The sequence below is a fragment of the Nicotiana tabacum genome, chromosome 3 (assembly GCF_000715075.1).
Source record: "Nicotiana tabacum cultivar K326 chromosome 3, ASM71507v2, whole genome shotgun sequence".
Classification (NCBI taxonomy): domain Eukaryota; kingdom Viridiplantae; phylum Streptophyta; class Magnoliopsida; order Solanales; family Solanaceae; genus Nicotiana; species Nicotiana tabacum.
Window position 1 is genome coordinate 51,696,140 of NC_134082.1, and position 5,092 is coordinate 51,701,231.

At 39.1% G+C, this 5,092-nt stretch overlaps 1 pseudogene; it reads left to right on the top strand.

Moving 5' to 3' along the window:
• The first annotated feature begins 397 nt into the window (after nucleotides 1–397).
• Nucleotides 398–1,521, top strand: LOC107763531 (uncharacterized; annotated as a pseudogene).
• Nucleotides 1,522–5,092: the final 3,571 nt, after the last annotated feature.

The window sequence follows — 5,092 nt, forward strand, 5'->3', positions numbered from 1 at the left end:
CCATGTGTGCAGATACAGGCAGAGCTGAGTTCGCTCCTGAGCGCTGATTCTTTCCAGACCAGGCGATGACTAGGAGTAACTAGGTAGCTGTTGACGTCCACAGCCCCGTTTTCTCCCTTATCTTTGTTATTTATGATAATTCCAGACTTTGTAAAATATTAGTAAACTCTGTAGTAGCTCATGACTTGTGACACCCTGATTTCGGGCTGAGTTGGGAGGGTTTTCCTTGTTCTATCACGTTTATTTCGCATTTAAGATTATATTGCCCATGATTTAGACTTATTCCTGCTAAGTAATTATAAAGAGATGTACTGTTTTGTTGATTGGCTGACCTTGTCCTCACGAGAGGCGCCATCACGACCGGGTTGAGATTTTGGGTCGTGACAGCAAATCCCTGATGGCCCTTTTAATAACAAACAAATTAACATTAACTTATTTTTCAACTTTCCCATGTTTCTTTTCTGTGTCCATATTTATAATTCTATTTACACTTCCATTTCTCATTCCAACACAAGCTCAATCAAGACTCTGCAGAAAATCTTGCGGTGGCATTCCAATTCAATACCCATTTGGCCTAGATGATGGGTGTGGCAGTCCATATTACAGGCATACTCTTGTTTGTACAGCTGATATGCTTGAGCTTAAAACCCCTTCAGGCAGATACCCTGTTAAAAATATAAACTATTCAGATCCTCACATTCTTGTCACTGACCCCTTTATGTGGAATTGCCTAGACGGCGATAATTTTCTCCCCACTAGGCCATTTAGCCTAGACACTAGCACACATTTCACTCTGTCACCTCAAAATGATTACCTTTTTTTCAACTGTAGTGAAAAAGATGTGATCATTGAGCGAAAACCAACTTTCTGTGAGCGTTTTCCTGAACATTGTGATTCGACTTGTGATAGTTCGAGTTATCTTTGTAGGCACCTACCTGAATGTGCTAATGGATTGAGAAGTAGCTCTTGTTGTTCTTACTATCCTAAAGCTACAGTCTTTGAGACTTATGTTGAAGCATTGTACAACTTATACTAGTGTATATTGGAGAAATCTTGGGGTAACTCCGGCTTTTAATGAGGTCCCTGAGTATGGGATTAGAGTTGATTTTGATATTCCAGTGACTACGCGATGCCTCAAGTGTCAAGATTCTGATAAGGGAGATGGCATTTGTGGGTTTCATACAGAGAGACTCAATTTTTTGTGCCTGTGTAACAAAGGAAATAGTACAACCAACTGTAATGGTAAGCAAATGTGAATAGTAATTACTAACTAGGTCCAATTTAGATATGTTAAAGTCAATACTGATTCATCCTCAATGTATGTTGCAGATAGCGGAAATTCTCACAGGAAGCCTGGAGTTATTGCAGGTAAGTATTGCATATTGATTGATCAGTACTTTTTTCATTAAAATTTCCTTTGTGATACATATATTTTGACAAGTTGCAGGGACTGCAACTGCAGTATCAGTTGCAGGGGCATTTGGAATTGGAGTTCAAAGCAATGAGAACAGACTCTTCTGACTTCTGACCATGTCAAGAGAAAACATAGTACTGCGCCTTTCCTTTATTTTCCCGCTTCTCTTTACCACTTTCAGTCTTTTCCTTTTCCCTCTAAATTTCTTATGTAGTAGCTTATTTTTACTCTTATTTGTTCTCTTTGTAGCTTAAGGAACCAACTTTTGGTCATCCCTGACATCACTTGTATTTGGAAATGGAAGAAAAGACAGAGACATAAAAAAATAGTATGCAAATATAGTGAATATGATTGAACTTGCTATTCTATGTTCCAAAATCAGCATATTTTGTGAGTCCATGATTTGATACTCAAACTCCATTTCCTTTGTGAATCTAAGTCTGTATCTCTTCAAGTGTGGGTTCCAAGATTACATTCCAAAATCCGGTGCAGTTAGTTGCTTGTGTGGTAAATTTCACAAATTGTGATATAACTACGACCATTTTGTCACCAAATTCATATAACATTGTTTTCTGGCACAAAAATCATAAAACTTTTACTACTTCACTCAAAAAAGCATTGTTACCGGAAAGACAATTCTCCGGTAATTTTTTCTTATTCTACCATTTCTTTATTTTTTTAAAATTTAGTCTAATAAATTATGACTCAACTAAAATATGCATGACCCAATCCGACCCGATCGATATCCATATCCACAAATTAAATCATTCCCCCAAAATAGGATACTTCTCATTATCGACAAACTATACAGCTTCATGAATGCGAAAGAATTACCATGTTATTTTCTCTTCAGTTATTCGGTTATTCCTGGACCTCCCTCGTTGGGTAAGTATCTTATTTGTGATAATGGATAGATGCTTCATAGATTCCATGACTAGCCTGTCACAATCTATTTAATTCTTAGGAAGTACCTAATAGTGAAAATCTTAAACTAAAACATTCTTGGAACTAACTAAAAAACTTTTATGGAAAAATAGAACTGCTTTTGCAGGAGAACGAGCAACACCACTAAACAAAATACTGCTTACTAAGAAATGCAGCAAATAAAATGTGCATCAACCAAAAGACAAAAAGCAGACACAATATATTATGCCATTTTAAGTGTATGCTATTTACAAAAGATAAAAAATTTTAGACAAACATCCTTATTTATCATTTTTATCACGTTGGGCTCGGACTTTGGGATTTTTGAGGAGATTTTCGAAGGGAATACTGAGGTAAGCTTTTTGTGCCTATTTATCTTCAATAATGGTATTTTGCCACTGATTTTGTGCCTAATTAGTGAGATTTTGAAGTGAAATTTGGGAATTTAGAGATTGATAATTGGAGAGTGAATTTTTGGGATTTGGATGACCAAATGGTGTTGGATTTTGATAAATTTGGTATGATTAGACTCGTGAGTGAATTGGCTTTCAGGGTTTGTGACTTTTACTTGATTCCGAGATGTGGGCCCGGGAGACTTTTTAGGGTGATTTTTCAATTTCTTGTTTTAGCTTTGATTTCATTAGCTAGATTAGTTTCTTGTAGTTATATTTCTGTTATGTAATTGATTTTGGCTAGATTTGGACCATTTCAGAGTCGGATATTTATGGAAAGAGCATTGTTACGGATTGATTTGAGCTTGGTTCGAGATAAGTGGCTTGCCTAACCTTGTGTGGGGAAACTCTCCTTAAGATTTGGTACTGTTTTTGATATATTAGCGTCGTGTACGCGAGGTGACGACTACGTACACAGGCTAATTATTGTGAAAACCCGGTTTCTACTAAGTAATAACTTGTTCTCCTTCTTATTTGAGTTATATCAGCATGTGTAGTATCCTGTTAGTATAGAATATCATGTCTACTTCCCTTAATTGCCTATCTGAACTTTGTGCAACATGTTTAGTGAATTTCTTATTTTTCCTTGACTTGAACTTAGTCTAAACTGTAGGTTTTTCTTGCTATAACTGTTATTTCCGTTGTTTGAGCTGCATATTTACTTTGGGGCTATGGAACGGTATTCTGGGAGATCCCCCTGCAAATTTAATTGGGACTACGGAATGGTATTCTGGGAGATCCCTATGTCTTGCATATTTACTTTGGGACTACGGAACGGTATTCTGAGAGATCCCCTTGCACATTTACGTTTGGGACTAGGAGATGGTATCTCGGGAGATCCCATGTTGTTATCTCTGTGTACTGAGTTCTTACCTTTATATGATTTCATACTTGTTAAAATTCAGCTTTTATTTTACTGCGATATCTCGTTCTGTCTTGTTTTTATTATATATATATCAGTACGGCCTGACCTGACCTCGCCACTACTCGACCGAGTTTAGGCTCGGCGCTTACTGGGTATCGTTGTAGTGTACTCATGCCCTTTCCTGCACATATTTTTGTGTGCAGATCCAGGTACCTCCTACCAGCCTCGTGTTTAGTTTGCTCAGTTGCTGCCATTTCGGATACTTCAAGGTACACTTACCCGCGTCCGTAGACCTCAGAGTCCCCTTCTATCCCTTCTGATGTTGCTACCCTTTATTTATTCTAGTAAAGATGTATAAAACAATTAGAAATTCTTAAAAGCTTGTGACTTACGGTGTTCCAGGTCTTGGGAGAGTTAGTGTATATTTTGAGAGTTATATATTGTATATGCCGAGCGACATCTCTAATGCTTATTAAAATTATCTGTTACAGTTAGTTGTTAATTTTTACATCTTTCATTTCATTTCCACAATGTTAGGCTTACATAGTCATAGATACTAGGTGCCGTCATGACAGTTCACGGAGGGAGGATTTGGACCGTGACAAATTTGTATCAGAGCTCTTGGTTCATAGGTGTCGTGATTTATAAGCCAGTTTATTAGAGTCTCGTGGGTCGGTATAGAGACGTCTGTACTTATCTTCGGGAGGCTATGGACCTGTTAGGAAAAATTTCACTTCATTTGATTCCCTGTCATGTGAAATTGTTGACTTAATAATTCTAAACTTATGTCTTCTATTCTCTCACAGATGGTGAGAACACGTACAGCCGGAGATGACCAGGCACCTGCGGCCCCTGCTAGAGCCGCCCAATGCTGGGATCGGGGTAAAGGCCGAGGACGTCCATGTGGTGCAGCTAGAGCACCTGCACAAGCTGCTACAAAAGAAACACCAGTAGCTCCAGCCGGAGCACATGCATCTGAGACGACTACTACTTCACCAGCTCTTCAAGAAACCATTGCATAGTTTATGATCTTGTTTAGCACTCTAGCTCAGGCAGGGTTGAATCCCCTTGCTCTAGCCACATCTCAGGCAGGGGGAGGAGCACAGACCCTAGAGCAGCGGGTTCAGGTTTATTAGATTCTAGAGGTTATACTGGTACAGCCTGTAGCCCCAGTTCAGCCCGAGGGTAGGGCAAGAGTTTCAGAGGAAGAGCAGCATAGGCTCGAGAGGTACCATAAGTACCACCCTTCTACCTTCAGTGGGTTGACGACAGAGGATGCTCAGGGATTTCGGGAGGAATGCCATCGTATCCTTCGTACTACGGGTATAGCAAAGTCGAGTGGGGTTACCTTCACTACATTTCAGCTTCGAGGAGCAGCCTATCAGTAATGGTGTGCTTCTGAGTTGGACAGTCCGACTGAGGTAGCTTCTCTTACAT